This window comes from Theobroma cacao, chromosome 9, assembly GCF_053813885.1.
Source record: "Theobroma cacao isolate CCN51 chromosome 9, ASM5381388v1, whole genome shotgun sequence".
NCBI lineage: Eukaryota > Viridiplantae > Streptophyta > Magnoliopsida > Malvales > Malvaceae > Theobroma > Theobroma cacao.
The window spans coordinates 43,093,898-43,105,635 of NC_142647.1; the positions used below are offsets into that span (position 1 = coordinate 43,093,898).

At 26.3% G+C, this 11,738-nt stretch overlaps 1 long non-coding RNA gene across 1 annotated transcript; it reads right to left on the reverse strand.

The window, feature by feature from the left end:
* Positions 1-8,486: 8,486 nt before the first annotated feature.
* LOC18590015 (uncharacterized) lies at positions 8,487-9,710 on the reverse strand. Its single transcript, XR_001929218.2, has 2 exons — positions 9,495-9,710; positions 8,487-8,862 (listed from the first exon to the last, which is right to left on the reverse strand). It is a non-coding gene; the product is annotated as an uncharacterized LOC18590015 (long non-coding RNA).
* Positions 9,711-11,738: the final 2,028 nt, after the last annotated feature.

An 11,738-nucleotide genomic window follows, 5' to 3' on the forward strand; every position in this document is an offset into this window, starting at 1 on the left:
TATTTTTCAGTTCAAAGAGTTTAGTTTGAATTAATCCTCAATCTATCTAAATATAAAGCATAAATAAAGTTTAGACCTGTAATTTTCAAAGTTTGAATTGCAGATCATATTGGTTCCTACAGCTCAAAAGTTACTTATAAATCCCTATACTTCTAAGTTATAACGACAAGATCTTTTTGGCAGCTCACATGTCTTCTAACGTGTACAAATTTGTTTTATTGAAAAATATATAATTATTTAATTTCATTGCATCCTTAATATCCAAAATTTAGATTGCATATCCCATAGTTCAAAAAGGGATAAGCATTTTCCTTTTCTTTATATCGGATTAAATAGTTTTTCAATTTTATAATTTAAATTGAATTTTATCAAAAGATGCTTGTGAAAAAATAATTTACTTATAAACAGAAAATTGGGCGATATTTTATAACATTATAATTTTGATTAATTTTATTAAAAAATTATTTTTGTGGGTTGATTTTGAGATTGTTTTAACATTTTGGATTTGTTTTTGTGTTATTTTTTATAAAATAATATTTTTTTCATTGGTTCAATTTGGCATTATTAGTAAATTACTATATATAATAATATCTTTTAAATAAATTGAAACTAATATTAATTTCTTTGTAAAAGATTTATTATTTTGTTTATTATTAGTACTATTATGTGTATAAAAAATTTAAATTGAATATAAAAATCTCAAATATCACTTAAAAAAACTATCAAACCTAACATAAAAATAATAAAGTAAGATTTAAAAAACTACTAACTTAATATTAAAAATATCAAATGTTAAAAAAATCTTTATGATATTTTAATAGTGATAACTAATATGATATTTTAAACATTTCACCCAAGTATTTAGGCCTCTTATTTCATATTGAATTCTCATTCAATTTAAGACTTTTACCTTTTTCCTCGCCAATTTAAGAAGCATTTATTCCCCTGATTAATGGCCCCCAAACCCTATTTTCACAAATACTAATGACCTTTCCTGATATCAAATTGCACTATTTACTAAAAACTTGTTACCATATTTTTTTTAAAAGGGAATGAATGAAAATACTAAATCACCAATGGATAAACAAAGTCAACCAGTCTTTCTAAGTTATAAAAATTAAAAAAATAATTTCTAATTTGGTGTGCAATAAATATAAGTACATTGTTAAAAGAAAAAAATGTGAAATTTGTTTTACTATATATATACTAGGATGGTACCCGTAGCTATGCTACGAAAAATATCATAAAAAATATTACTTATGTTAGAGTTGATTTCAATTTGATACTTTTAAAAAAGTTTGTAGAGAAAGCAATATTATATTAGTCAACTGTATGAATGTCTGGTTTTTACTGATAGAGAAAAAAATAAACTGGTATTAATTGAAAATAATTATTTACTCTAGTTTCAATTATCGAAAACTTGCATCTACATATATAATTATAAAAGAGAAGAATATTAATAAATGAGAGAGTATATAATATGTACTATTGACAAATTAAGATAAACAGTTTTACAATATAAAGCAACCGTATAATATAAAGATCCGATCAATATAAAATAGTTACTAATTTATTATAATATATCTTTTATATATAAAATGAATTGCTAAAAATTGTCAAATTTAGTTGATTTATTTGTTCAATGATGACTATGTGCTATGTATATTAAGAAATGAATAAACCTTATTGACTTTTTTATTTTGTTCAATGAATTGAATGAATATTTATTGAAATTTAAACATTCATGTATAAAAGAGATGTCTAAATATTATGAATTCAGGTTCATGCAGAATAAGAGGATATAAACAAAAAATAATATTAAATTACAATTGATAAATATTAAATGAATCTATATTCTAAATATTAAAAATAAAAAATTATTATTCTCAAGTATTTTTTTACTAAAATAAATAAAAATAAAAAAACCCTTCAAATGTAAAAAAACAACACAACTTTGACATAAGGTGTAAAAAAATTAATTTAATTGAGAATGATAACCAATTGACCCAATTAGTTATTTTATTTAAAATAAAATTTATCCAAAAAAGACTATAATCCTATCAAAAATTATTAAATGTAAAATAAACTATTAAGAAATGATAAAGTATTTAACATATACTATTAATAGATTAAAATAAACAGTTGTATAATATAAGGCAACAGCATAATGTAAAGATCCTATCAATATAAAATAGTTAGTAATTTATAGTGTTATATGTTTTTTATATATAATAAAAGTTATCAAATTTAATTGATTTATTTATTCAATGATGATTGTGTGTCATGTATATTGAGAAATGAGTAGACTTTTTTTACTTTTTTATTTTATTCAATGAATTGAATGGATGTTTATTAGAATTTAAACATTCATGTACAAAAAATATGTTTATATACTATAGATTCACGTTGATACAAAATAAGAGAAAATAGACGAAAAAAAATATTAAATTGTAATTGATAAATATTAAATAAATATATCTTATAAGCATTAAAAGTTAAAAATTATTGAAAAAAGAGAAAAAAACCCTTCAAATGTCAAAAGCAATGTAGTTTTGACATAAGGTGTAAAAAAAAATAATTTAATTAAGAATGACAAATGTCAATTAATTGACTCAATCAATTATCCTACTTTTATATAATGAATTGGATGGATATTTATTGAAATTTAAACATTTAAGTATAAAAAAGATATCTATATATTATAGATTTAAGTTCATGCAAAATAAAAGAATATAGACAAAAAATAATATTAAATTGTAATTGATAAATATTAAATGAATCTATCTTCTAAGCATTAAAAGTTAGAAATTATTGTTTTTAAGTATTTTTTATTAAAATAAATAAAAGTAAAAAAATAAAAAAAAACCCTTCAAATGTCAAAAACAACTTATTTTTGACATAAGGTGTAAAAAAAATTAACTCAATAATAAACGAAAGGTCAAAAAAATAAAAAAGAGTTCTAATTAAATGACACTTGTCATTCAATTGAAGATTCAATTGAAAAAAATTAAAAAAAAAATGAAACATCCTATTTTTATATATATTATAGATATAGTTAAAACTTACAAAAAAAAAATTATTTATATAAATCAAAAAGAAAATGCCAAACTGAATGAATGAAAGGGTGTTTTAGTTACAAAAATAATTTGGACAAAAAAAAGATGTAATAAACTTTATTGAACTAAATAAATTTGCCTGATTTACTGCTTGTTAACATTGGCCTTGCATTAATGCACCTCTTAGGCATTTCGTTGGACTAATAAAGTGAACACGACAAAACGCTCACCACAGACCGTCAAGGAAGCCAATGTGACACTTTTGAAATGTATTCAAAAGAATAAATAAATAAATAAAATAGAACTCTTCGTCAACTTTAAGTCTTCTTAGAAAATTGATACCTAGGAAAGAAGTGCGACAGAGCATTTGGTAACCCATATTTTCATAATAATTAAAGAATGACTTTGACACTCACATGACCTAATTAACTTGAAAATGCATTTTAGTATCTGATTTAATGGACTATATGTATATTATATATATATATATATTATTCAATGAAAAACTGTATATGTTTTTCAGTTCAAAGAATTTAGTTTGAATTAATCCTCAATCTATCTAAATATAAAGCATAAATAAAGTTTAGACCTGTAAGTTTCAAAGTTTGAATTGCAGATCATTTTGGTTCCTACAGCTCAAAAGTTACTTATAAATCCCTATACTTCTAAGTTATAACGACAAGATCTTTTTGGCAGCTCACATGTCTTCTAACGTGTACAAATTTGTTTTATTGAAAAATATATAATTATTTAATTTCACTGCATCCTTAATATCCAAAATTTAGATTGCACATCCCATAGTTCAAAAAGGGATAAGCATTTTCCTTTTCTTTATATCGGATTAAATAGTTTTTCAATTTTATGCACATGCATAATAATATAGATTTTATAAAAATTAATATTATAATTTAAATTGAATTTTATCAAAAGATGCTTGTGCAAAAATAATTTACTTATAAACAGAAAATTGGGCGATATTTTATAACATTATAATTTTGATTAATTTTATTAAAAAATTATTTTTGTGGGTTGATTTTGAGATTGTTTTAACATTTTGGATTTGTTTTTGTGTTATTTTTTATAAAATAATATTTTTTTCATTGGTTCAAGTTGGCATTATTAGAAAATTATTATATATAATAATGTCTTTTAAATAAATTGAAATTAATATTAATTTCTTTGTAAAAGATTTATTATTTTGTTTATTATTAGTATTATTATGTGTATAAAAAATTTAAATTGAATATAAAAATCTCAAATATCACTTAAAAAAACTATCAAACCTAACATAAAAATAATAAAGTAAGATTTAAAAAACTACTAACTTAATATTAAAAATATCAAATGTTAAAAAAATCTTTATGATATTTTAATAGTGATAACTAATATGATATGCGACTCAGACTTTAAAGATTAGAGATGCAATAAAATTATTAAAATAATTTCAACAGAACAATGTCTTATACATCAATTAACATGTAAAATTTTAAATATTGTCAATTGTCAATTCTTTTTTTTGAAAAAATGGTTTTGTTTGTCCTCAGTCCGAGAATGTCATTTCAAGTTTCCTGCCTAATTGTCATCAATTGTCAATTAATGGCTACTTTGATGGAAACTTTTTTCATTATAACATTGGAAGTATAGGATGGATAAATGAATTTTGAATGATCAAAATGATATGCGAATCAAATTTTGAAAACTATAGACATAATTTACAAAAAATAAAAAAATAGAAAAGAAACAAAAATATGTTGAAAATATTTTTGTGGCTATTAGTGTCACATATTATTTGCCAATTTCTTTTCTATAATTTTTCAATAAGTGCATTAATTTTAACCTAAGAAAAATTACGAATTTTTGGAATCAAAGATAAAAAAGCAACTTATAGATATAAATAATGGTCAGCGTTGCACAATTTGGTTCATAAAATATCCTCCTTTCTTTTTTTCTTCCACCCTCGATCCATTCTTGCAATTTCATGAAACTTTTGCACTTATTTGCAGATTTGTTTTGTTGAGTTGGACTCCTAATTAAAGGGCACAACTTGTTTGTTCGTTGATTGTAGGGGAGTCTCTCTTATAAATATTATTTGTAAGTGTGAATAGACCTCAGTGTTACGTGAGTTAGGTGATGTAAAGGGGATGATATTTTGTATAGAAGGGCTGGGACGCCTATAGGTGTTTTTGTTTACTAGTTTGTGAGCATAGGGTTTAGACTGCTTTCCTGCCAATCTTGACCAAGGGTGGATTTACCTTAGAGGGAGTGGTGTCATTTTTCAAAATTGTTTACTTGTTATACTATTAATTTAAAGTTTTATATAATTAATATACTAATAACCCAATTAATTTTTTTTTGTAATTTTGTATGGAGTAAGATCAAAGATTCAAAGTAAAATAGATTTATTACAAAAATAATTTACATATTAGTACTTAAATTTTAAATGAAAAGATAAAAAAATTTCCTTCTATAACTTTTTGTCTAAAAATTCAAGTCCCACACTTCTCAATTTTTATTGTGTTTTTAACTTTTTGAAAACAACTTATTTAGATTTTAATTGTAAGTAATTTTCAACCCAAATGAAGTTCTTAAGTACATCATTTTTAAATATTTTTTTAATTAATTTGATAGTTTGAGTTCATAATTATAATCTAGCAAATAGACAATAATTTGACTTGTCAAATAATATCTTAAAATTATGAATCTTTCCTTTTTTATTTTATAGATATATTATTTGATTATTTGATTTTTATATTTAATTTTATATGATTTATGGATGCTTATATTTAATTTTGATCAATGAATAAAAATTTATTGAATTGTTAGTTGTTAAACTTGATAATTTGCTATGTAAGATTATATTTTATTTAATTTTAATAATTTAATTTATGTCAATAAAAAAATAAGTAATAAATTGTTAACAACTTTTTAGATAAATTTTTCTTGAAAAGATATTATAAAATATAAAAAATTATCTTACAAAACTTAAATCTTGACCAATAATAATATAATTTTACTAATGATGATACTCAATAATCATTTAAGTAAAATCGTATAAAATTTGATTAACTGATTGTATTGAGAAAATTTTTTTTTAATTATTATTTATTACTTTAATTATAATACTATTACAAAAAATTTTGAATTCGTCCTGCTTGATCCGTGAAGAATGTGTAGGGATAAAACACAACTTTCAAAAAAAAAAAATTGTGACTAGACCGCCCGCAGCGATTATGCACTTGGCCCCTCGATTGCTTGAAGATGCGTGTGCGACACGACATGATAAAGGGTCCTAGAAGAGGAATAAATGAGGAGCCATGGTAGAGCTTCCGGGTCGGCCCAAGCGAATATCAGCTCGAGGGCTTGAGGAGCAGCCCGCAAAAGGCGAAGTAGTGGAGACGGTAAACTCACCAGGCAGTCGGTCAGGCACACCGTGAGTACCTTGCTCCCCTTTCTTTATTATTTTTTCCTCTGCTAGAGGGGAAATAGGCTGACTTAGGTATCTTAGGACGCGTGAGGGATGCCTAAAGCCTAATGAGATTGAGTTAAAGTCTCGACACGTCACACTTTGTACATCATTGCTTATGGCCTTTTAACATTGTTTAGTTATGGGATCCATTAATTAATTTGGACCTTAATTGATAATCTAGCCGAATAGGCCATGTTTCAATCTTTGGCCCGTTTATCAAACATCTCACACCTTAATCTTTAATTATAAAAAATAAAAAACATTTAATCATAAACTGACAAAAATTAAAAAAAATTTCACCCCAAATTAAACATTTAATCTCTTTTTATCGTTAAAAGGAACCCATTTGTTGTTATTGATTTCATTTTCAATTTGGCGGAATCCTGAATTTAGGAGTAGAGCAACATATCCTATTACAGCGGATCTAATTGATTGCACTATAATGGTTCAATATAAGTCGAGCTATGCTTGAGAACCAAACTGAGTCTCCAAATCCGTCATATTCTTTCTTACACATAGAACAGGGAATTGCTTGGAATTTGTTAGCATTTCCAAATTGGAATCAAACAAATTTTATTGATTCCATGATGCACGATAACGCTTTTCCTTAAAAAAGTAATTTCGGGACTTAAGTTTTAAGGAATGTGAGATCAAAACATGTGTCAAAGCACATTATGAACTGAATTTTGATCTCCAGCCCCTACTTGCCTCTACGAAGGAAAACTAAAATTATAAGGGCTGAATTTATATTGAGACATAATTGGTAAGCAGTAGAAGTTTAATTGTTGGATTTTTCATCCGTTTTTGTTTTATACTTTTTACATCTAATATTTTAATTTTTTAAATATTATAAATTTATTTTTCTTAATTTAATTTTTTTCATATTAAAAATCGTTTAATATCTATATTATTTAAAAAAATTTAAATTTTAATATAAAAAACATCAAAATCAAAACTTTTATTTTGATATTCATAGAAAAAAACAAACAAACAGATGTATAGAGATCAGAGTAATATATATATATATATATATATATATGTATATATGTATATATAGTGATAGAATCAAAATTTAAAGTTTGATGGGGTAAAAATAAAAAATTTAACATCTAAGAGGATGAAATTATAAAATTTTTAAAAAATAAAGATAAAATTTCAAAATAAAACAAGTAAAAAATATAAATTTTATAATTTTATAATTTAATAAGACTTTTAAAAAAGAATGTAGAGTTTTAAAAAAAAACAATAGTTAAAAACGTGGCCTTGGAATTCAAATAATTTCAGCTGTTGTCATTGAATATACTAGGCAAATGATCGGAAAGCTACAGTTGACCTAACCAGCACAGCTGATAATATTAATTTTTAACAATTTAAATATTTTCAATACATTTTGGGTGAGTTTTGGGCTTGAAACTATGTCTAGCGAGTTTGGGTATGGGTTCCCTTCTTTACGGTCAACCTCCACGCTCGGTCACTATCCTGCCAAGTCAATTTTGGCAACTGTTTCTGGACTTTATCTTCCGTCTTGTCTTCCTAGTAGCAGCAATGACAGATGGATGTTGAAGCTGACTATTCGTTAAAACACCTCTTTTTCTCTTTTGGGGATTAATATTTAGCCAAACTTTCCATTTTTTGTTATATTATAGAAAATTTTAATCAAATGGTATTTTACAAGATATTAATCATCATCTTTACTTAAGACGCAATGCTTAACAAGCTCTAACATTCAACGAATTTTAAGTAATTTTTCTGGGATAATCGAAAGATTATTCGTCCAAAAAGAAACCCAAGTCTTGCTACATCATATTCAAATTTCTAAAAGGCTTACTAAGTTAATGATGACTAAATAGGACTATTTATTATTTATTATTTTGGGTTGAAAATAAAGCAAGATGGAAACTGGAAAACACAACCAAGAAAGAGCTGAAACAACTAAAAGAATACAGAGCCAAAGAGACTAAGACACAGCTTAAGCATATTGAAGAATTTTGTGAAACATTCTGATGTTCCTGTCATTCCAAACAGTAAAAGAAAATGTATAGACAACCCAGCAATCATAATTTCTGCAGCTAAATTAAATTTGTCTAATAAATGCTTTCCTTTGGTTAAGAGAGATGGAACACCAAAATGGGCATGGGTAGAGTTGGAGGATGGATTGATTGAAGCAGCAAAGTTTTTGGTTGATTGGTTAAAAGAGAATAACAACCAAATCTGCCAGATTGACTCCAGGAGATGGAGCAATCTTTGTTGCCCCACATCCCTTCCACTGCCCTGCGCAGCCTGATTACTATGGCAGCCACATGTCTCTTCAAGTCAAGAAAATACCACCACTGCCACTCACTTTTTGAATAAATGGAATAACCGGCCAAACATGAAATTTATTAATATAGGTTGAGGGGTCACTTTTTTTTTTGGTGATTTTTCATAGTCTTATCAGTAGTTTGTCTATCAACTCAGTTACTAAATAATGCAAACATCATTCATTTATACAGACACTGCACATAATTATATATATGAGAGATTGATACAGGCTTTGGATAAGATATGTATTAACAGTAATTATTATCTTCAGCCAATGCAGACCAAACGAACAAATTTCCGAGATTCTAATTTTACAATTAATCCATGAATTCATCCATATGTTTTTTGTTTATAGGAAGTAAGAATTGAGTAAAGGCACTTGATATCCGAAAGAATAACCAAGTATATAACTTGGGATTGTTAAGCCTGCATGACTCCCCTCATGCCATGTAAGAAGGCAGCCAACACTCTTTGACAAGCTTCTTAGATGGCATTCAGGGAGCCAGGCAGAACAATCCCATTCCCAGGTGATATGATGAAGATGATCAAATATTAAGCTCATATAAAACTATGCATTATCACACACTTTTGAAAAGAATACAATATCCAGTGAAAACTCTGATGTATGTACATATGGCTGAGTAGAAGAGAGTAGACTAAGACATACTTACGTTTCAGTTGATTGAAAAGAAAAAGTTACAGGTTGCTCCTTCTGCTGTGTTTTGTATTGCTGAGTTGTTGGCTATTTCCTTGGAAGCAGAGAACAGTAGAAAGGACTCAAAAGAGGAGAATTTAAAGAGATGGAAAAGGGGAAAAGAAAAGGAGGCAAAGACAAAAGGAAAGTCCATGGAATTATAGAAAGGAGAAGGCGGCAACAAAGAGCTCTTTCTAACAAATAGTTAGTTCCACACATAAAAGCCAAAGCTACTTGGGTATTACAGGTAGCCTAGTTTGGATTTTCTGTCCTTGCTAAAGCGGATGCCCTTTTACTCTGTTTTTCTCCTTGGATGATGTAGACTGAATTAGTCCAATATATTACTGTTACTACTATTTTTTTTTTTTCCTTTCAATGAGAGAAGAAGTCCTATATTTTATTTCTTTGATGAATAAAATTTTAGAATAAAAGAAATTGCTCCAACTCTTAATAGAAATCCCAAATGTCGAAAATTAATGTCAATAGTGAGGAACTCAACAACAACTGAGCTTATTTTGAGTTGGTGTAAAAATATTTCATTGGCCTATAGACAAAGGAGTTTACGGCGCTTTGGGCGGTTGGCAGACGGAGCCTACATCAGTAAATACGACAAAGCTTTGAGGCCCAACTGATCGGACGGTTCAGTGCCCTTTTTTCTAGCCATAGAATTCACACATATTGAAAGCCGATTCCGTATTAAGATAATATACCATTTCTTTCACGCTACATGTGCACTACTAGCTTTTAGTGAAAAATAGCAAGGTTGCCAACATCGACCAGCCTCGTCGAGCTGTCAAGGCATGATCTGGCACTAACATTGCTAGCATCAGCGGCTCTTGGCCTTAGCGAGTTCCAATTACGTTGGTCGACTCTAATGTTGGATCAAGCTTAAGGGGCTGGTACCCAACTAGCCACCGATGATTTGCGCCTTATCTTCTCACTCTCTTTACCGGCCTCCCCTCTCTCCTTGCCCTCTCTAACTCTTTGGTAACATAGGTTGGACCAACATGCCATGGAACAATTTTACTCTCTTGACGAGACAACAAAGTAGATTAACCAACTCTTCTTCGGTAGAGGACCACATGCCTTGTTCATTCCAAAAAGGCTGCAATTTTTAAAATAAAATGGCATTCGAGAAACACGTATACCCCAATAACTTGACATTGGAGCCAAAAAGATAGTACTCTCTCTTTTTCATTATTTTAAATAGTAATTAATTACATTTTTTAAAAAATATATATCCAAGAACTATTTCAATCAAAGTTTAATAGAACTTTTTTTATATGTTTTTATCATATTATAAATATAAAATAAAAGAGGTCAAAATTTATTTATTTTTTTATCAAATTAATAACACGTAATAAGTTAATTAGGATGGAGAAGGTATTTGATATGATTTGTTTAGACCTGAACTCAAAATACCCACTCGAACTTGAACTTCTCTTAATCTAATTTGATCAGAAAAAATCAACAATTTAAACTTGAATAAAACCTTACTCAAATCAATCTAAATCCTAAATGACTCTAACACAGACGACTAATATATAAGAAATGACATAAACTTCACTTTATAGTTTATAATATTTTTACTTTTTGTTTTTTAATTATTAATTTGATTAAGTTAATAAATATAACACAAACGATATATTACTCGATTAGTAATTTTAAGAGAAAATAAAAATATAAATCTCTTTCATGTTTATTTTTTAAATACTATTTATTAAAATAATAAATATAATATAAACTAATGTTCATGAGTAACTTAAGAAGATAATTAAAAATATTCTTTTTTCTTTACTCTTATATTTTTAACTTTTATATAACTTTGATTTGTTTCAATGTCCTTCTTGTTGTGATTGAAAAAAGAGTAAAAGACAAACTTTTCTACTATTTTCATTAAAGTCATTTTTTACAGTTATGCATCTTACATAAAATATTTAATTTCTATTTGTCCTTTATTTTTAATTGTTATCAAATAAGAAAATAAATAATTATAAAGATTAAAAAACTTTGAAAACAAAAAAAATTTATAAATTAGAAAATAATTTACAATAAAGCTAATTGAAAACCACTCTTAAACATTTTACTATTTTACTTCGCCTATAATAGATGTTAATATATTGTTTACCTCGTAAGTTGTAAGGATAATTTATGATAGATTATTAATAATAATCAGTACATATAAAAATAAAAATTAAACATCAATCAATACAAATTTATT